At 53.8% G+C, this 20,924-nt stretch overlaps 1 protein-coding gene across 4 annotated transcripts in view; it reads right to left on the bottom strand.

The window, feature by feature from the left end:
• Positions 1-16,623, bottom strand: part of TPST2 (tyrosylprotein sulfotransferase 2) — a 51,737-nt gene extending 35,114 nt beyond the window's left edge. For 2 of the 4 annotated variants that reach the window (XM_081790734.1, XM_060612869.3), the window contains exons 1-2: positions 16,499-16,595; positions 14,124-14,343 (exon numbers count right to left, since the gene is read on the bottom strand). The gene's annotated coding sequence lies outside the window, so the exon portion shown is untranslated. Of the gene's footprint in view, positions 1-14,123; positions 14,344-16,498 lie in introns of all 4 variants that reach the window. The other 2 variants (XM_081790736.1, XM_060612871.3) reach the window with 1 other exon arrangement.
• Between the last annotated feature and the right edge of the window lie 4,301 nt (positions 16,624-20,924).

The raw sequence follows: 20,924 nt of genomic DNA, 5'->3' as shown, positions 1-20,924 counted from the left end.
ATCCTGAGCGGAAATCAAGAGTCGGATGCTTAACCAACTGAGCCCCCCAGGCGCCCCGAGGCACGTGCTTTTTTTCTCGATCTGGTGCCGTCACACAGGCACGTTCACCTGCAAATTCATCGAGCTGTCCACCCATGATGTACGCAGCTTTCTGTACGGATGAGAGCCTTTCGTAAAAGTAGTCTTAAAGAGCCACACTCGGTCAGAGGCTGAGGAACGGTGGTGCTGCCTGGGCACCCCACCCCCACCCCACACACCTTCCTGTTTCTGGTACAGCAGAGCACACAGGACTCCATTCATTCCCTCAACCAACACCCACTGGCAGGCGCCCTCCCAGGGCCAGGCTCGGTGCCGGGCACTGCGAACATAAAAGTCAACAGGGCCGAGGCCTCCGATCCCGGCACCCACAACCCAGTTCCTGGTACACACGTCCCCAAACCCACACCCAAGAAAGGAGCAGCCAGGCTGGGGGAGCTTTTGAGGAGAGGCCAAGGAGGTGATGTCTACTTGTCTTCCTCTTTCTCTGCCACTCCTCGGAGTGAGAACATTTTCAGGCGTCTTCCTTCCGGACCCCGGGCCAAACCCCAATGTTCGGGCACAGGTAGCAGGAGATTCCTACTCTGCTCCTCCAGGCTGACAACCCCTGGATTATCACCTCCAATCCAGAAATCCCTCCCCAACACCAGACTCGGGCAACCACTGTCTCCTTGTCACTGCCACTTGGGCGTTGAGCTGGCGCCCCAAGCTGATCACCTGGTTATCCCCCCAAATGCACGCTACCCTCACTTGGTGGCAGCGTATTATGCGCAGGCCGAAAGGCTTGAAGGCAGCCCAAAGCAAGACTCCCCCCTCTCTCTCCCAACCCCAACCGGACCCAGCAGCAAATCCTGCCGACCTCACCTTCAAGACAGAGCCATGCAACGATTTCTTGGCTGTGACGCCAGAGGCACAGGTAGCAGAAGAAAAAAATAACAGGCGACCGGAACTTCGCGGAGAGTAAAACATTTTGTGCATCAAAAGATATCCGAAGAGCAAAACGCCAACCCACAGAAGAGGAGACAATATTTGCAAGTCACGATAACCAGAACATACGAGGAACGTGTAGCACTTAACAACACGCACCGAGCCACCTGATTCGAAACTGGGCAAGAGAGCTCAGCAGACATTTCTCCAAAGATCTACAGATGGCCAAAAAGCACATGGAAAGCTGCTCAACGTCACTGACCATTAGGGAAATGCAAGTCAAAACCGCCACGAGAAAGCACCTCGCATCCGTCAGCAACAACGTGAATACCTCCCCCTCCTACCTGGCCCCCACCTCCAGCCCCCCTGCTCGCCAACAGTGTGCATGTAAGGCTCCCAGATATCCTCAGGATGCAATTCTTCTCATGGCTTGTGGGGGCCTCACGATCACCACCCTGCACGCCAGCCAAACGGATTGTCTATCGACCTGATAGATGCCACGCACCCCTGATTTTCCTATCTCAGTCTACCTGCGACTCCAGGTGTGAGCATGTGTCCCAGGACACAGTGTCAGTTCAGGGACGGGTACGTAACTCAGTCCAGGTCCGTGAAAGTCAGCTAGAGCCTCAACAGGATCTTCTGGGGAAGCTAAGCAAATAGCGTGCGGGGCCGGAAGTACGGGGACATCTCTGGTCACCACCTGCAGAGCCGGCCTGAGAAGCCTAGGCAAGAAGATGGAGCCACGACTCCCTCTCTGAGCTTCATTTTCTTATCCGCGAAAGGCAAACGGCAGCTAGCTCCAAAGGATGGCAGCGCCTACCCCCACCTTCTCCTCCAGGGCCAAAATTCTGCCTCTCTCTTCTTTCTGCTCCATTACTGGTGTGGATTATCTGTCCCGCTGCCTACCAAACGTGCATTCTCTGACCCCCTGGGATCGGTCTTTGGGACCAGGATGGCGCTGATCCCATGCCCAGGATCAGTGATGGAGGGCTGACCGACGAGGGTACAGAAATTTACAGATGGGCATGGGCAGGAAGGTGAAGAGGAGTCAATCCCAGGATTTTCAAGAATTACTAGAGAAATGGCTCTCTTACAGCCAAGACTGGTATGTATGCCCGGGAGTGTTCCTGGGGACAGCATGCCTGAGAATGAAGCCACCACAAAAGAAAGTCTATCTAAGAGACACGTCCTAATACAGTGGAGCACCTGGATCCAGCCATACCTGAAGGTGATGTGCCTTACCTGACCCAATAAATACACCTACCTAATTGTTTCTTTTGACCTCTACGTGCTTCCCACTTAGTGGTCTTCTCCCAGGCCCCGGAATGATTTTTTTTTTTTTTAATGTTTTGACAAGCCTAGGCAAAACTGATTTCCAAAGTCTTACATAGAGACTCAGGAGCCAGCTAACCACTCGAACTTCTGCCCCAAGGGTGTAGGTAGAAGTTTTCCACATGGAGAGTTTTCCACACAGGAAGCCAACTCTTGCAAAAAAGTCAGGTTGTTCCTGTCTATTTTGCTTTACACAAAAGTCAGGCTGTTCCCATATATTTTGCTTAGAAGGTCTTTGGCTGCCCCCCGGTTGTGATTTATGGCTTTTCCTGATTGCATTACCTTCCACTTCTTCACTGTGGAGGTTTTGCAAGGGCTGCAGTCAAAAGGTCGTGTCCCCAGATAAGAAGGTCCACACCTTTTTTTTTTTTATGGTTCATCCAAGAGGCATTTGACTTTCATCCTGGTGATACGGTGGGCATGTGAGTCTGGACAGAAGTAGGATTTGGGTGTTTGTTTGTTTTTTTTTTTTTAAAGTTTATTTATTTTGAAAGAGAAAGAGAGAGCACAAGCAGGGGAGGGGCGGGGAGAGAGGGAGAGAGAGAATCTGTGCTGTCAGCACAGAGCCCGATGTGGGGCTCGAACTCACCAACCGTGAGATCACGACCTGAGCCGAAATCAAGAGTCGGACGCTCAACCGACTGAGCCACCCAGGAGTGGGCGGGGGGTTTTAAGAACACAATTTGCGGGCTTGGTTCTGTGGCCACGCCAACCTGGGCATCTAGTTTCCCTGCCCCTCTATTTCCCTCTTGGACAAACACAGCCCAGGACCAGGAGAGTTTCGTCCCTCACCTGCTCATGAAGGAGACAGAACAGCAAAGGTCTCAAAGGCCCCAAGAGCTGTTCAGAACAAGAACACTTAACAGATTGAAACCCGTGAGGAAGGAGCACCTCCTCACAGCTCACTGTCCTCCTGGGAGGGCCACTCCAGATTCGGAGTGAGTGAACAGCCTTTTCCTACACAAAAATGGTTTGGGCCCTAGAGGAGGCCTTGGACCCTGTTGGAAAGTATTTCCATCTGCAGACTTGCCTGGACATGGCCAGACACAGGACCAGGTGTGAGGAGAGTCCTTGAACTTCTCTGAGCCTCAGTTTCTTCATCTGTTAAATGGGTGAACAATATAATCCTTATTGCCACGAATTGCCGAGCACTTCTGTGCAGTGGGCACTAGACAACCTTATCTATAATCTTCCCGGCACCCCAAGAGATGGTCATTATTATGATCCCCATTTTACAGGTAAGAAAACTGAGGCCCAGAGAGGGGAAGTGGCTGGCCCAGGGTCTCACAGTTTGAGTTCCGGGCAGGTGGCATTCTAATTCAAAAGCGTCTTACTCAAAAGGCCCCATTTCCCCACCATATCATATCATCATATGCTCTGGATGCCAGCGTCACATCACTGTGAGCTTTCAAGGACACCACACACAAAAAGATAAATGTGCACCTGTTTGCTCAGGAACCGGCAAGTCACAAGTGCGATTCGTAAGGGAGAGGATTCATTTTCAGAAAAACCAAATAAAAGCTGTGCTGCCTAATTAACAAGAGGTTTACAACCTGCTGCAAAGTGTACGAACCCCTCCCACCCCCTAGGATGGAGTCCCAAACCCTCAGACACCTCACTTCTGCTGCTTCTTCCCCTCTCCGTTTCACCAGCTTATTTTTGCGGGCTTTGCAATGAGCATGCGCCAACATTTGTTGCAATCAGACTGTTCCAATCAGCCTATGGGCAGGGGGGATGGCGGTGTAAGGCTGTACCCTCTGTAGTTCTCAGCCAATGAGGGATCAGGGGAGGGGCTTGCAGGCTAGGAGATAAATTGCCTGCTTTAACTGCCCCCAGTGGGCCTGTCCCTCAGACGCCCGCTCTTGCAAGAACGTTGATTAAAGCCTCCTTCACTGTGCTCCAAGCCTCCGCGTCCCTCCTTCGATGGGGTCAGTGGGCTTACTTCTCACAATAGGTATTCAGGGATTTGAGAACTGAATGGCTGGAGGCAGATGCAGTTCCCTGGTGTCCTCATTACCCGCTTCATCTCAGCTCTCTCTGTCCCCAGTCCCAAGTGGAGCAGGTCCCCAAAGAGCAGAGCTGGGAAAAGGTGGCAATAAATCATCACCTTTCGATGAAGGGGCACACGCCTGGGCGTCCTTGCCCTCGAGGACATGGGCTCCCAACCACGCATCTGGCCATGCCCATCACTCCCAGCCCCACTAGGAAGCTGCCACCCACCGGCCAACCCCACCGGAAGGAGGCCAGAGAGGGGCCCCCCGCTTCCCACCCATTTCTGTGCGGCTTCATACCGCACTGGCTTGCTCAGACTGGAAGGTGAGATGGGCTGCAGACCTCCCCACCCTGTCCACCCCAGGGACTCCAGCAGCTTCAAGGCAACACTTGAGCCCTCCCCATCTGGCTCCAGCCCTACCAGTCTCACCTCCAGAAGGAGGGCTAAGAACCCCGTTTCAAATCGCCACTTCTCCACTTCCCCAGACCAGTTTCTCCACTTCCCCAACTGCCATGCCCCACATCCTTCCTCTGTCAAATGGGGACAAGAGCACCTCCCTGGAGGTCAAGATGAGTTTGTACCCGGGAGGCCCTCCGCAAACTACCTGGCACACACTAGGGCATCAGTAAGCACCGACCGCGAATATCATGGTTTTGACACCAAATACCTTCCCGTCCCCACATTGTTACTGACACTATTCCTTTTCCCTGCCACGTCTCCTGTCCTTTTTCACCTCCTCCTCCTAATAATTACATAATCAATCAATTACATAATAATTACATAATCAAAGGCCCTACCAAGTACCTAGGGCCTCTTCGGTGCACAGAGCTCTTCTCATGGGCCACCTCCTACCCAGCATGGCCTCACAAGGACAGTATTATGCACGTACTTCTTCGGTGATGGTTAATTTCGTGTGTCAACCAGACTGGGCTAAGGACTGCCCCGACAGCTGGTAAAACATTATTTCTGAGTGTGTCTTTGAGGGTAGTTTCCCAAAGGGATTAGCATTTGAATTGGTAGGCCCAGTAAAGAAGACGCCATCATCAAAGGCGGGTGGGCCTCACCTAAGCTGTTGAGGGTTTGTATAGAGCAAAGACCTGGAAGAAACGCAAATTTTCTTTCTTTTTTTTTTTTTTTTTTTTTTTTTTTGCCGGAGGTGGGCCATCCATCCGTCCTGTCCTGTCCCCGGACATTTGTGCTGCTGGTTCTGAGGCCATCAGACTCAGACTGGATTTCACTACCAGCTTTCCTGCTCTCCAGCTTCCTTGCAGAAGTCTCAGCCCCCTTCACTGGGTGAACCAATTCCTCTGATAAATCTCCTCTCCCGTCCTATGGGTTCTGATTCTCTGGAGAGCTCTGACATATTTCCCTTCCTCTTCAGCTTTTCCCCTAAGCTGGCAGCTCCCCAAGGGCAGGGACAGTCTGTCTTGCCTGCTGCCGGATCCCTCGTACCTGGCACAGAGGCTGGCATACAGAAGGTGCTCAGTACTTGCTGCATAAATGAGGCCCGGCTGAATCCTCACAAAAACCCACCAGTGGGACGATGGTTACCGTTTTAAAATGAAGCCGCCAACGACACAAATAGTTAAGAAAATTACCAAAGGCCACATAGCACTAAATGGGTAAAGCTAGATTTGAACTTGAGACTTTCAGATGCCGATTATTATTAATTAGGGAAATCCCACGTGTTCTTATTCATTAGGGAAATCCCACACCCCAGATGTGTGTTCCACCCCGCAGCCCTGGGAACCTTCTCTGACCTCTGCTGCCACGGGGCCGGCCTGCGTGAAACACATCAAGGCTGTACTTTGGGAATAACATTCCCAGGGGACTTCCTCTGCACCATCAAAGCCCCCGAGAAGTCTCATCTTGGAGGAGTTTAGGGGTCAGCCCAGGAAACTGATGCTTCAGTAACCGGATAATGGGCAGAATGAAATAAAAGCTTGATCGGGGGAATAAATAAGTCATGTGACCAGGGAGGTCAAGAGGAAGGGACTGTGGATTCTGGAAGCATGCGGCAGCAGGTGGTGAGGGTCAGGCAGGAGTTCAGAGAAGGATTCCTAGCATCCGAACAGATGTAGAGAGTAGGGGAAGGGCCCCAGGGGGAGGGGAGGCCCAGAAGCGTACCAGTGCACTGGGGACTGGGAATGGCAAGGAGTCACTGAAAACACAGCGGTCTCAAGGTCAAGGTGGGGGGTAAATGATAACGGTAATAAAAATTACAATAGCAAGAACAGTCATAGTAGCAAACACGCAAATACTGCTTACTTTGTGCCCAGACGCTGTTCTAGGCACTTTACATGTATTAGCTCATTTGGTCCTCACAACCAATCTATGAGGATGGTGCCGTTACGGCCCCATCGTACAGATGAGGAAACTGAGGCACTGGAAGGTCAAAGTCTTTGCCTATGAGCTCACAGGGTAGGTGGTGGAGTAGGGTCTTGCACCAGTTTGGTTTTTAGAGTATGCTTACCCTCTACCACCGGGGTTCCCAAAATGGGTTCCCAGACCAGCGGCACTGGCAGCACCTGGGAACCCATTAGAAATGCAAAGGCTGGGGCCCCTTCCAGACCTGCTGAATGGGGGGATTCTGGGCATGGGGTGCAGCCAGCTGTGTGGAGCAAGGCTTCCAGGGGAAGCCGCTGCTTGCTTCAAGGTGCCACGCTGCTATAAACCTGCTCAAGAGGGGAGGGAGGCAGGAGAGGAGGGCAGCAGAGATGCCCAGCAGATGGGTAAGGGCGAGCCAGCCTCAAATTCCAGTGTCCCACCTCCTAGGAGGGAGTTTCCACATGACGCCCCCGGAGGGCCAGCTGAGCACCCACCAGCTAAACGCTCTCCCCGCAGTGCATCTGCCTTGGGGACCCAGACCTGTTCTGTACTCCAGATCTGTTTCCATGACCTTAGCAAATAACCTCCACTCTCCGCCTCTGGGAAAGGACGAGGCTGGGCCCATTTTCTTATATACCTATTCCCACCCCCTGCCCCGCCCAAAACTCTTAGGCAACAAAAGTGCACTGCTGGCTTACTGTGTGCCCCGGTTGGGGAGTGAACACAATGTGGGGCCTGCGCGGGCAGTTCGCACCCACTGAGACAGAAGGAAAGGTGAAGGCAATGACCTGCAGGGCCACGCACCTGCCCACCTGCCGTATGCCGGCTCAGGGGGTCCCCAGAGGCAGGGGACAGTGCTCTGCTAAGCCCCCACACCAAAGCAAACCCAGAGCCGCACTCCACCCCCTCGCTGCCAACTCGGGCTTCCTCTTCCTCTCCCTACCCCACAGTCTCAGGGCCTGCCCAGCACCGCCCCCCCCCACCCCGCCCCCACTGCACTAGGTGCCCCAGAGGCGGGGCTGCTGTAGGGGGCGGGCTCAGAATCCCCGCCCGCCCAGTGCTGCTGCCTCTGCCGGGTTCCTGACCTCCCTGGGCCTCCACACCTGTCCACACCCCTGCGGGGAAGTGGCACACCACCACCACCTCCCACGCCTCCAGAAGGGTGGTCGCTGAGTCCCCCGGACTCCGGGATGGTTCGGTTCCGAAGGTTCTGGGGCAGGATGTCACTCACAGCCAAAGGAAGTGGGGCAGAGAGTTTCTAACGAGAAAAAGGAAGGGCTGGGGGAGGGGGGTGCGCGTGTGGAGGGGGAAGTAGTGCCGGTGGGGGAGGGAGAAGACAGACAGATGGGAAAGAGCCAGCCGGCCAGAGATAGAGAGAGACAGCGAAGGGGGAGACACAGTCAGGGGGAGATCTGAACAGAGGGAGAACAGGGATGGGAAGGAGACAGGGAGAGACAAAAATAGAGACCCAGACAGACGCGCAGAGAGAAGGAGCGAGATGGGGGGGGGGGGGGGGCGGTAACAGGCTGGAACCGGAACCTCAGCTCCTAGAGCGTGCCCCCCCCACCCCCGTTAACTAATGGAGTCCTTCCCCACCCCTCAGTCAAGTCTCCGGGGGCTTCACGGAGAACTTTAAGGGCAAGGTCACTTGCTAGCCTAGCGCCCCCTCCCCGTCGGGCTGCCCCAATTCCCACCTGCTGGGGACCACCCTCCACATTACTCTCACCTGTTTCATATTTTTGTTCAATGAGCTCAATGCTGTTAGAACATTTTCAAAGGGAACTAGAACCCACCGGCTTCAACGAAAAACATGCCCTAATTAAAAAGAAGCTGCCAAAATAAATGCACAGCGAGCAATAACCGTTCCGCCTCCTAGCTTGGAGGCTGCCGCCCAGGGAGGCCAGCCTGGGGAGGCCAGCAGGGGGTGTGCTCAGCGTTAAACAACAGGAGCCTGGAGAGAAACGAAGTTAGCACCCCGCGGAGACTTTTTCTGGAAGTCAGCAAAGGGCAGACAGAGGGAGACGTGGAGAGGAAAACTCTCATTCTCCAGGGGGGAACCCAGGTTCTCCAGGGTGCCACTGGCTGCTGGTGTAACTCCACTCCTTTTTTTTTTTTTTATTTATTGAGTGAGGCGCGAGCGCACGCGAGGGCACGGGGGAGAGAGGGAGAGAGAATCCAAGCAGGCTCTACACCGTCAGTGCAGAAGATCGATGCGGGGGCTCAAACCCCCAAACTGTGAGATCATGACCTGAGCTGAGATCATTTAACCACCAACCGTGCGAGCCAGGAGCCACAGTTGTGTGGTGGCTCTACCCCTGCAGAACTCCAGTGGTAACCCCCACTCCACCCCAAAAGGTACCTACGAACATCCGGAAGGGCTGGACCACGAACTCTGTCAGGCCACAGGGTCTCACACCTCTGAATTTTTGCACCTGTGGTTCTCTCCCCGCCGAAACACATTTCCTGCCCTCCTCTACCCAGCTAACTCCTACTGGCACAATTTGTACCCCCCCCCCCTCCTCCAGGAAGCCTTCCCTGGCTGCCTCCCATCCCCCAAAGTACTTAGCTGCCTTTGTGGCCTCTCTGGCCTGCTGCCTCCTCCTCTGGAATTCACAGGTTGGCCATTCCCCCCCCCCCCCCACCGTCCTGGTGGCCCCCTATTTGTCGACTAAACCGGAGAATGGACAAGACGTGGAGGTACCCTAATAGCCACGGACAGTCAAAATCAAAATGAAACCTCCTCTGAGCTCCGTGAGTTTCAGGCAGGAGCTCCTGCAAAACAAAAATGAGGCGACCTGGCTCCAATGGGCCTTACCTACTCCCTGGACCACACACTCCGGGCCAGTGACCGAGCGTCAATTTCCTATAAGCCTCAATTTCCTCTCCTATAAAATGAAGGTACTGGAGTCCCTTATGGTAAGAGTTGAGCTAAGAAACATACATGTAAAGAGCTAAGTACTCAGTAGGCACTCAAATATTAACGGCAATCATTATTTTTGCTATCACCTTACAGCCACCAAACTACAAAATATCACAACTTACAGGGACCCAAGAGATGAGTAGCTCAGGGCTTGCCAGACTTTCTGCAAAGGGCCTGATAATAAATATTTTCAATTTTGTGGACCACATGGGTCTGTCGGAACCACCAAACTCCGCCCTGGTAGCACGGAGGCAGCCATAGAGGAAATGTAAGTAAATGAGTGTGGTTGTATTCCAACAAAACTTTACAAAAACACGCCGGGGGCTGGACTGGGCCCAGGGGCTGTCATTTGCCAACTTTCTAGGTAGGCACCTCAGGTGGGAGGTGTGATTTACTTTTTGTCTCGTCTGATGCCTCCACCAGAGGGTAAACTCCGGGCACCCAGGGGCTTCTTAAATCCTGCACCCCAGCATCTAGCTGAGAAACTGCCACGCGTCCCTATTTCCCAGGAAGTTACTGAGTGCTTCTAATGACCCAGGCTCAGTGCCAGTTGCTAGGGACGCAGTGACTGCAGATGCGTGGGGGGGGGGGGGGGGGGGGTGTCACTCAGCAGAAATCTGTGCAGTGATGGGATGGATGAAAGACTCCCATGGGCGGCCTCTGGAGTTGGGCAGGTCTGGGTTCAAACCCCAATGCTGTCCCATCAGGCCTGTGTGACCTCGGGAAAGTGACTCGACCATCCTGAGCCTCGGTTTCCAGGAAATGGAATCATCAATAACAAATGCTTCCCTGACACCCTGTGAGGACGGAGAAAGGGTAGGGGACGGTGTTCCCCGAGCCACTCAGGTGGTGTAGACGTGCTGGGACACAGGCAGAAATAGGCTCCCCAGTGCTCACAGCACAGGGACCTCAGCTGGCCTCAAATATCTCACCGTGGGTTCTGTGAGAACCCCAACCAGTAAGGTGGGACCCTGGGGCCCAGAGACAGGGGCTTTCCCGCCCCGCCCCCCCCACCGCAGGGGGTGGGGAATGAGGACACGCTCCCACGTGTTAAGAGCCTTGAGGCCGACAGTGGCAGAACAGGAGGCCTCGGATAACCTCCAATGTGCTAGAAAAACAGGGCTGGAAGGACTCTTGAAAAACACGGGCACAGCGGTTGAACATTTTTGCTTGTAAAGCAATGGGAACTGCCTGTTCAAGTGACACCCAGGCAAGCCCGTGGTGTCTTCAAAGACCCACACCGGGCCAGAGGGCCCTTGGGGCCAGACAGGTCACGTGTGTGATGATGGAGAATGGTGGGCACCATGACGACCAGGAGAGCCCAGGACATTTAAGGGGGAGCTTCAGGCCACTCCGGTTTCGCCCAAGCTCCTGAGGTCCCAAAAGAAGTGGGGAGATTGGATTATTCTCTAAAAATATTTGAATGTTGGCTCCATGTAAAATGAATCACCATGGGAGCCACACAAAAACCATCCTGTGGGTCACAGGCATCGACTGCCAGCACATTACAGCCCATTCTGCCCATTTCACAGCTGGGGAAACGGAGTCTCGGGGGGGGGGAAACACCTTACTCGATGTCACAGAGTGACCTGGGAAGCAAAGCTGGGGCTCAGATGCCTCCAGGCCTCTACCCAGCCCCAACTGCTCCAGAGACCGTGGGGAATGGGAGGGAGTGGGGGTGGGGGATGAGGGTTGGGGGGTAGGAATCTGGGCTACACAAGCCAAGAGCCCTGTGTGTTCTGCCATCCAGGACGGAGCATGGACAAATGGGCAGGAAAAGGGATGAATACGTATTAGTAACACCTAATAATTTGTAGGGGCACCTGGGTGTCTCGGTCGGTTAAGTGTCTGACTCTTGATTTTGGCTCAGGTCATGATCTCACAGTTTGTGAGTTCAAGCCCCACATGGGGCTCTGTGATGACAGTGCAGAGCCTGCTGGGGATTCTCTCTAGCCCTCCCCTACTCTCATGGGAGCACGGCTCTCTCAAAAATAAATTTAAAAACTTAAATAATAATACATACTAATTTGTAACAATATATATAATGCAGTAATAATAACTGATATCTTCTTAGTGTTTTCTATGTGTTGGGCATTAAGATAGGGCATCAGGAGTGGGTAAGATGGTGATTGAAAGTGAAGATGAGGGACACCTGGGTGGCTCAGTCGGTTAAGCGTCCGACTTTGGCTCAGGTCGGGATCTTATGGTATGTGGGTTCAAGCCCCGTGTCGGGCTCTGTGCTGACAGCTCGGAGCCTGGAGCCTGGAGCCTGCTTTGGATTCTGTGTCTCCCTCTCTCTCTCTACCCCTCACACACTCATGCTCTGTCTCTCTCTGTCTCAAAACTAAATAAACATTACAAAAAAATTTTTTTTAAAGTGGAGATGATAATTAAGAGTACAGACTCAGGATTAAAATCCTGTCTCTCCCACTTCCTAGCTGAGGGATCTTATCCAAATTGGTTCACCTCTCTGTGCCTCAGCTTGTCCTTTTATTTTTTTAATTTCAATTTTTTTTTTTTTTTTTTTTTTTTACTTGAGAGAGAGAGAGAGAGCACACACATAGGCATGTGCACAGGGGCATGGGGCTTGATCTCATGACCCTGGATCGTGACCTGAGCCAAAATCAAGAGTCAGATGCTCAACCGACTGAGCCACCTAGGCGCCCCTTGGCTTGTCCATTTCATATAGCCAGTGGGAGAATCAAATCTGATTGACGCACATAAAGTGCCTCGTGCCTGGTGAGCTCTACTGGTATCAGTTATAATTATTGCTTTTTGACAGATGGGGAAGCTGAGGCGTCCAAAGGGACATGCTCCAGACTCCAGCCTGTCTGACCCTGAGCCCTCACATTTTGCCTTGTACCAAGGTATGCACTTTATGCCCCACCCCCCCGCCCCCCCGCCGGTCTCCTCTGGTCCAAACCAGGAGGTAGGTCCTCACTGCACCTCTATTCTGCAGACAAGGAAACTGAAGCATGGGGAAGGCAGCCAGTAAACCCAGACATGCAGCCACGAAGTGGAATAACCAGATTCTAACGCAAGCCCGAGCCCTCCATCATGCGTGCTACCACTCGGCCTGCCTGCTGGCCACCGGAACCTGGTCGAAAGTCTGGTTGATGCAAGAATGCACTTGGCAGACGGGACTGCTGCCCTGCCTTGCCTCCCACCAGCTGAGCACACAGGATTACATGAAACTCCTCCCTAGGCAGCAGCCCCAGACGCTCCCCTGGGCATATGGGCGCTTCCCCTAGGATTTCGAGGGCTTGGCCCAGCTCGTGGGCTGTTCTCAAGGAATCATTCCCACGAATCCTCCTCAGGCCACAACCCGGGGTGGAGGAGACCAGAGAAGGGGCATGGGAGGGGGCAGGATCTCAAAACTGTCTCCTGAGCGGCCCCAGACAGGGTGAACATGTGGCTGCAGAGGGCAAGGGGACCTTGCAGATGGCAGGAACAGGTGGCAGGTGGGGAGGCCAGGAGCTGCTGTTACCCAGACAGGTTTCTGCAGTGCCGCGTGGCAAACCAGAGCCAGCTGGGCCATACCCGAGCTTTCAGATCACTCACACCAGCCACTTCTGACCCACCTCTCTTACTGCAAATCGATTCACAAAGTCATGTCGATAACACACTTGGATGGCTTTACCAGTCCCAAGGTGGCACTACATCTAAGTTGTGGCTGGGTCTACACCCACTGCCCAGCAGGATACACTGAGGCCCATGCATGCCTAGGGCCATGTTTCCCCAGGCTATGCAGGAATGCTTGATTTTAAAAGGGCGAGGAGAGGGAAGTATGCACAAATGAATAAAGGCAGGAGGGGCTGGGGCTGGGGCTGGATACAGCGGCCAGAGGCCCATCGCAATGGCCCTCCCAAACGGCAGATGCCCGGGTAGGACAAGGCTGCTTGTTGGGAGCCCAGAACGCACAGATGAATGCTGGCTTAAGTTCCAGAGCCAGCAGACGACAGGTTTAAGAACATCAGGAAGACCCGATCACCTTCGAGAAACTTGGTTCCTCCATGAAAACGTCATGCTCTGACCTGGGCAGCTTCACCTCACAGAAGCCAGAGAGCGTGAGGGAAGAGGTGGGGGTCCCAGGCACAGGGGCAATGCCAAGAGGAGGGACGGGATGTCTGTGCGTCCCGAGGGGCACGAGTAGGGCGACTGCCCTACTCAGGACTGCCGGTCGCAGGCCTGGCAGGGAGCATCTCTTAAAAGTAAGGAGTGGCTCACTGAGGCCACTCAGATGGCCCACCTCACATGGCCACCAGGGGAGGGCACCTTCAGAATGATTATGGGGGGCCGGGGGGGGGGGGAGCACGGGCAGGACCAGACTCCCTTTCTCAATTGAGGGACAAGCCTTCCCCCGGCCTCTGTGGGTCTTTGCTGTGATGGGATGTCCTGTTGGCCTGGGGTGGGAAGGTCTGAGCAGTTCTTTCCACTGTGTGCAGGTTCCTAATAGGCAGCCCCACGTCTGGGGTGGGTACCATGAGCTCCCGGGCTCCCCACTGCCCCCGGTCCCACACAGGGCCCAGCAGGATGCCTTCAGCAAGTTATGTCACTATTACAGAAGCGATGTAAACGCACACATACCTCGGCTAAGCGCTGGCTGGGCTTCGTCACCAGTTTCCTGATGGTCCCGGAGCTGTTCCTCGTGACCCACAGAACACTCCTCATTCTGCTAATGAGGCATTTAATTCCACGCGTATTGGAATATAATTTATAATGAGCACATCAAAGCCAGTGATTTCAAAGATTAGGACAGCTTCGGAGACTGTATTTAGTCCAGATTATCCACACCTTCATTGGCTGCCTGTGGGATTGTAAAATGGGGCAGCTGCTTTGCAAAACTGGCCCTTCTTCAAAAGGTTTAGAATTACTGTGCAACCCAGCAATTCCACTCCTCGGGATATACCCGAGAGCACTGAAAACATCATGTGCCTGCACAGACTTGTACACAAATGTTCACAGCAGCATTATTCACGACACCCAAAAAGTGGACAGAAAGCAAACGTCCATTAGCTGCCAAGTGGAAACATAGAGTATATCCACAGTGGAATAGTATTCAGCCCTTAAAAGGTGATCAAATACTACACCTGAAACTAATAAGACACTGCACGTTAACTATATTGGAATTAAAAACCTAAAAACAGAAAGTCATGAAATAGCAAAAAAATTAAAAAAAAAAAAAAAAAAGGAACACAGAACCCCTACATGCTACCACATGGACGAAACTCGGGCTCATTCTAAGTGAAAAGCACCAGTCACAAAAGGCCACGTTGTGCGTGACTCCATTTACATAAAATTTGCATAAAATGTCCAGCACAGGGAAATCCAGAGAGGGAAAACAGATGAGTGGTTGCCAGGGGCTGGGGAAGGAGGGATTGAGCGGTGATTGCCGATGGGTCCAAGGTTTCTTTTTGGGTGATGAAAATGTTCTAGAATTAGGTAGTAGTCGTGGTTGCACATCTCTGCGAATATCCTAAAAACCAGTGAACTGAATGCTTTAAAATCTGAATTGTATCTCAGTAAAGCTGCTGTAAAGAGATCATATGCGATTTGGAAGAACAGTGATATAAGCACATACACTGGGTAAATAATACAATAATACAATTAGGATTCAGTAAGGTAAAAATGGTTCATGAATGACTCAAAAAACCCAATTTCACAGTCATGGAAACTGAGGCTGGATAAGGAAGAATGACTCGAGCAGGCTACCTCACTACTAAGCCAGGATGAGTCACACTGAGATCTGCCTAACTCCAGAGGCCTGGCCTAACCATCAGGCCACCTAGCTGAAGGAAAAGATAGGAGATGGGGTGTAGGGAGAGGTGTGCACAGCCCAGTACGGGACACAGACCACAGACCTACAAGGAGGTTGGTAAGTGAAAGAAAGAGCAAGTTACCTCAGTGGATTTCAAAACAGGAACCCCCCACAATGCCTGGGGACTGCTAGGCACCCCAGGATAGGGTGCTGCCTGAAGCTTCTGAAGGATGAGTAGGAGTTTGCCAGCTCCCCTCCCCAACATCCCGACATGACACATGAAGTCAGGAGGCCTGAGGGTAGGTTTCAGCTCTGCCACGTCCTACCTGGGGGCCCTAGTAGGTTACTAGGGCCGTGGGCACATGCCTTTCTGAGCCTCAGTTTCCCCAAGTGATAAGCACAGTGCCTTGTAACAACTGCACTCCATCGGATGGCTCCCACCCTTCCTCCCGAGGGGATGAGTGGGAAAGCCAGACCTGACCTCTGTCCCACATTTAATAATAACGACTCTGCCAGGTCCAGCCTCCGTGACCAAACCCCTCTTCCCTCGCGGCCACTCCCAGTCCCAGCTTTATCTGGCACCTCGCCTCCAGCTCACACTGCGAGGGGGAGGTTGCCGGGCGGTGGGGTGTTCTGGCCGAATTTCGCGGGGGACCCTCAAGTTCACGAGGGCTCCGCGGACCCCAAGCTCTCGGCGGCGCCCTCCCCAACCAACGATTTCCGCCCCCCGACGCCTCCACTCTGGACACACCTCGCAACTGCACGGCGTTGCAAGTTAACTTCCACGCGCCCTCCCGGGGGTCCCCGCAAGGCGAGGAGGGGTCGGGGACCCCGACGGCGGTCACACGCCGCTTTCCCCCCACCCCCAACACACACACACACACACACACACACACACACACACACACACGGACGCCGAGCGCCGCCCGGGCGCTGGGTCCGAGGCGGGAAGCGCGGGCCGGGGGCCGAGGCTCTGCCGCACCCCGCGGACATCGCTCCGGACGCCCGGCGCCTGCGGATCCTCGAACCGGCCGCGCGCGCCGCCTCCCGCCCAGCTCCCAGCCCCGGAGCCCCAGCAGCCGCGCCGGGCCCGGGAAGAAGCCGCCCGGGCCGAGGGCTCCCCGGAGCCCGAGGCCGACCCGCAGGCGGCCCCCTGCCGGCGGCTGCGGCCCGGGGCCCCACGCGCCGCCCCAGGGCCACCTACCGTGCCGAGGCGCGGCGAGGCGACCCCGCGCGCCCAGCGACTCTGGGCTGGCCAGCCACCCCGGCCGGGGGAGGGGGAGGCACCCGCGCGCGGGGGCGGGGCCGCGGCGCCGTGACGTTGCGTGGAGGCGGGGACGGGGCGCGGCCCCGCCCACGGCCGCTCGCCGCCCCTGCGGTCCGCCTCCGGACCGCGCGGTGGGGCGGGGCGGCCCCGGGAGCCGACCCCGCCCCGGAAGTCCTCGTCTGCGTGCTGGCTTACCCCCCAGGACGGGCAGCTCACCACTCTTCCTGCCAGGACAGCTCTGTTTCAGAGGCGTACCCTTCTGTCTGTAAGCAGCAGGGTGGAATGGTCGCGGAGAAGTGGTGTGAGAGAAGACTACGCCCTGAACAGAGGGCACTTATGCTCCGGTGTGTGTGACACAAGGGAAAAAGAGAGAGGGGCTATCATACGTATTCATAGGCGTCAGGGGTTCTCAAGAAAGGGGCGACTTTGTCCTGCCCCCACCGCAAGGACATTTGACAATATCTGAAGACATTTTTGGTTGTCACAACTGGGGGATGGGGGTGTCGTACTGGTGTCTGGTGGGTAGAGGCCTGAGGCGCTGCTAAACATTCTGCAATAACACGGGACAGCCCCGTCCCCAACCCACCCACCCCCAGCCTAAGATGTCAGCTGTGCTGAGCTTGAGAAACGCTGGCGTAGATGAGTAAAATAAAACTCTAGGCTGGTGGGACTCAGCTCCATCTAAGATATATAACCTCTCTGTGCCTGTTTCTTCATCTGTAAAATGGGTGTGTAACAGATCTATCTCTGCATTATATGCATACTCACTGAAGGAAAGGGAAGGAAGGGATGCGGCTTACCATTCATCGTGGACCTTTGTTCTTTGTTGTTGTTGTTTTTAACCATCTGTATATAGGGCCTATTTAAAATGAATTTCTGTTGGGGCGCCGGCGTGGCTCAGCTGGTTAAGCAATCCCACTTCAGCTCAGGTCATGATCTCACAGCTCACGGGTTTGAGCCCTGTGTCCGGCCCTGTGCTGATGCTTAGTATCCTGTGATAGGTGTATTGTCACCCCCATTTTACAGATAACAGCACCAAGGCCTACAGAAAAGAGGTAATTTGCCCATGCGTTCATTCATAGCTCTTCATTAATTCATTCACGTGTCCAATAAATAGTGCCTACCATGTAGAAAGTATTGGGACTGACGATATGAAATCCCCTGTCTCCGTGAAGCTGACTGTTATTTAAGAACGATATCATATAGTGTTTCTTGTGCACATATTAGAGGATTTGTGTGATTAGCTGCATAGTAACTCTGCTGGGTGTTTTATAACGCCCCCTTTGTGGGCAGAGAACTGGCGATCAAGGGAAGAGATCTGAATGGGGACCATCTGTTTAATAACATTCTGGCCAGCAACAGCATCTCCTGAGCGCCCTGTTTCGGGCACTGGGATTCAGCAGTTAACAGGAGGACAAGGACCCTGCATCCACTTGGGAAACCAGACCCTTCAATATGCAGTCACGATACAGTGGGCACCTCTAATTGGGAAGGACAGAGGGGATTAACCTGGCCCCGGCAGGGAAGACCAGGAGTGTTTACACTGAGGCCTGAAACATGGTAAAGGTCTACGGAAGAGTGTGCCAACCACAGAGACCAGCAGGTACAAAGGTCCAGCAGGAAGCACTTTCCAGATGCAGGCTTGCGTGAAATGCGGTGGACCAGATGTGGGGAGAGGCGGGGAGACAGGAGATCAGAGGGGTCTGCAGGGGCTGGATGCTGCAGGGCTTTGCTGAATGTGGGAAGGAGTCAGGACCTCACCCGGCAGCAATGGAAAGACAGGAAGGTGTTCCGCAGGGGAAGGACATGGTTGATTTTGCTTTCTGCAGAGGTCCTCTGACTGCTCTGTGGAGGATGACAGGCAGGGAAGGCAGGTTGAAGGCTGTTGAAATACTCCAGGGGAGGTGGCCAACCCAGGGTGGGACCAGAGGCAGGGAGGGGATGTTCGGGTTCCAGAGATATCTGGAAGACAGGATTGGCAGATCTCAGTTGTGGGGCTGAAGAAGGGGACCAGATGATCTTCTGGTTTCTAGGTTGGACCTTCTCCTCTTGGTCCTCCAACTTGGTGAACCCCTTCAAATCTCAAGCTAGCTGCCCCTCCTTGAGGAAGCCTACCTGACCCCCAGGAGATCCTGATGAGACGGACACTGGACCATGCAGCCCAGGAATTTGATGTGGCTTTGAAACCAAATGACAGCTCTCCTCCCGTCTGCTCCTCCAATCCATGACCACCCAGGCAGGGGGCCTCTCCTGTCTTCTCTCCCCACCTGTTTCCCCAGCACCTAGATGAAGCCTGGCACTTAGGAGGCCCTCAGCCAATACTTGTCAGAAGCAGGAAGAATAAATGTGGCATAAAACACATTGATTCCAGGGGCGCCTGGGTGGCTCTGTCGGTTAAGCATCCCACTTTGGCTCAGGTCACGATCTCATGGTTCTTGGGCTGACGGTGCACATCTTGCTTAGGATTCTCCCTCTCTCTCTCTCTCTCTCTGCCCCTCCCCCCTCTAAATAAACTTAAAAAAAATGTTGATTCTAAAACTCTTTCCAGCTCCAACATCTGAGAAGGTGATACTGATGATGATTAGGGGAAATGCTGTGCTTTAAGCTCCTTGTATGTATCCTATTCAAGTTGATCCTTTACTCCTCCTAACAAACAACCTCATCACTCCCATTTTACAGATGAAGAATCAGAGGCTCCACCAGGTCATTTGTCTTGACCACAGGCCACGGCTTGTAAATGTCAGAGCTGAGATGCAGGCTCAGGACGGTGGTGGCAGGAGGTGCCCCACAGTGGATAGGGAGCTAGGCTTTCTCCTGCTGCTGGAAGGATGCGTAGCACTCCTAGCTCGGTACCCAAGCTTCATAAAACACTCTGACCTTAGGGATCGGATCCAGGCGACTGGCTGTCATGGCAACGAGGCTCTAAAGAGATGCTCACCTCTCTGGAAGCTTCTTGGGACACCCTGGCACAATGAACCTTTCCCAAAACTCGGTTGCTGTGTGTCCATCAGCATCGGGTGCCGGCACGCAAGGGATCACAGCCCCGGGTGGCCCTTCCACCCCCTCACCCCGCCCCTCACGCCCACACACACTGCTGATTGTGCCCTGATGCCCCAAAGATGGTGGTTTGCCTCCTGTTGCTGTGGACGGGAGATAGCGTTCCATAACCAAGGTGCTTTGTCTTCCCAAAGGCCTGTGACTCAGATTCATGAGCTGGGATCTAATAGTGAAACAGGATGACATCCCAGCGTGCACTGCGTTTGGAAGCCAGCATTTAGGGCCAAACTCCCACAGAGTCCAAACCGGCCCCGGGAAGCCCCCCAAAAAAGCTGTGGGCACGACAGCCACATGACCAGGTCCGGCTCCACTGGTGGCCTCCAGCATGGTGCCCATCATCAGTGCTTCTGGTGAGCACCTGAAAAAGTCGAACGCTCTAAGTTTCCATTTCGAGGCAAAAAAAAACCCCAAAAAAACAAAAAAACAGTGACTTCTCTTTCAGCTCTGAAATTCTGTTTCAGGTGGTGAAAAGCTCACGTTTCGTTGGAAGTAGGACCCACGGCAGAAACAACAGGTCGGTCAGTCTTAAATGTCACCCTCCCTCCCCACCTTTTTACGTGGCCTTGTCTTGGGCTCACTCATCCTTTGCGTTTGTTCCGGCTTTTTATCACGTGGTGTGTGGATTCAGGAGCTTGTTAACGAAAGCTAAATAATATACGGACACAGCGGCAAGTCAGGCATAGAATAAATTACTGGGACGCTGCCTGCCTCGTCTTTGCCGATTTGCTCGGTTTTGCCGAGCGTCAGCTCGCGTCACCGCACGGCTACCACGCACCCTGTTTTCGTAGAACACCTGTGAGAAAATCAGGGCTTCGACACCTCTGAGTTACAGCAGCCTGGAAAATCTAGATTACGAACACGCGTCAGCTTTGTCACTCCTTAAACCAGTGGATTTCTGTTATGTTCGCCTTTTGTAGGACTCACAGGATTGGCACACGGAAAACAAAACAAAACACCTGTTACGCCCAAAATAGTTCTCTCAAGAAGCGTGAAATACAAGTTCTGAGTGATCAGAGAGCAGCTTGGGTCATATCTGAATGGGGAGCGTGTTCCTCTTTCTTTCTCTTTCTCGCCGAATCGCGCGTCTTGCTGTCCGCGAGGTCTCACAGTCGGCTCTTGTGATTCCACCGAGTGGAGTGTCAGAGCTTCACCCACGGACCTTAGGAACCGAGGACGGCAATCTGTGTGGCTTGGCTTGGGAATCAGAGAGTCACGGCTGTTCGGAGATAAACTACAGAATCTTGGAGAATCGTGGGAGTTGGGAACCATGGAATGCCAGCGTCAGAGTCTTGGGCCTGTTCGGACA

This window comes from Panthera onca, chromosome D3 (genome assembly GCF_046562875.1).
Source record: "Panthera onca isolate mPanOnc1 chromosome D3, mPanOnc1 haplotype 2, whole genome shotgun sequence".
Taxonomy (NCBI): Eukaryota; Metazoa; Chordata; class Mammalia; order Carnivora; family Felidae; genus Panthera; species Panthera onca.
This window is presented reverse-complemented; position numbering and strand designations above follow the sequence as displayed.